Below are 319 nucleotides of genomic sequence, written 5' to 3'. Positions count from 1 at the left end.
CCCTCCACATCCAACTGCAGAGCGGCAGGGGGGCCCCCGGCGGGGGGCCACCCTGGCCAGGGGACATAGCCGGGGGCCAGGGGGAGGACAAGCGGGCTCCCACCGGGTGTCCTGTGCCACCAGGTTTGACTGTTCAGACCGGCAGTTCCATTCGGTGCCGGCGGCGTGGCAAGCCCGCATGGAGAACCCCGTAGACGTCAAGGAGCTCATCCCCGAGTTCTTCTACTTCCCCGAGTTCCTGGAGAACCAGAATGGTAAGGGGCACCCATCGTCCCCACCATGGGGCCAGCACCCATGAAAGCATGGCGGGGCTTGGTGT

General features: G+C 66.5%; 1 protein-coding gene across 1 annotated transcript in view; it reads left to right on the top strand.

The window, feature by feature from the left end:
* NBEAL2 (neurobeachin like 2) overlaps positions 1-319 on the top strand; it is a gene marked incomplete at both ends in the record, with an annotated part of 21,230 nt that overhangs the window by 15,858 nt on the left and 5,053 nt on the right.

This window comes from Egretta garzetta, unplaced genomic scaffold (genome assembly GCF_000687185.1).
Source record: "Egretta garzetta isolate BGI_Z169 unplaced genomic scaffold, ASM68718v1 scaffold275, whole genome shotgun sequence".
Taxonomy (NCBI): domain Eukaryota; kingdom Metazoa; phylum Chordata; class Aves; order Pelecaniformes; family Ardeidae; genus Egretta; species Egretta garzetta.
The sequence above is the reverse complement of the archived record's forward strand: the minus strand, read 5'-3'. Positions and strand labels throughout refer to the sequence as shown.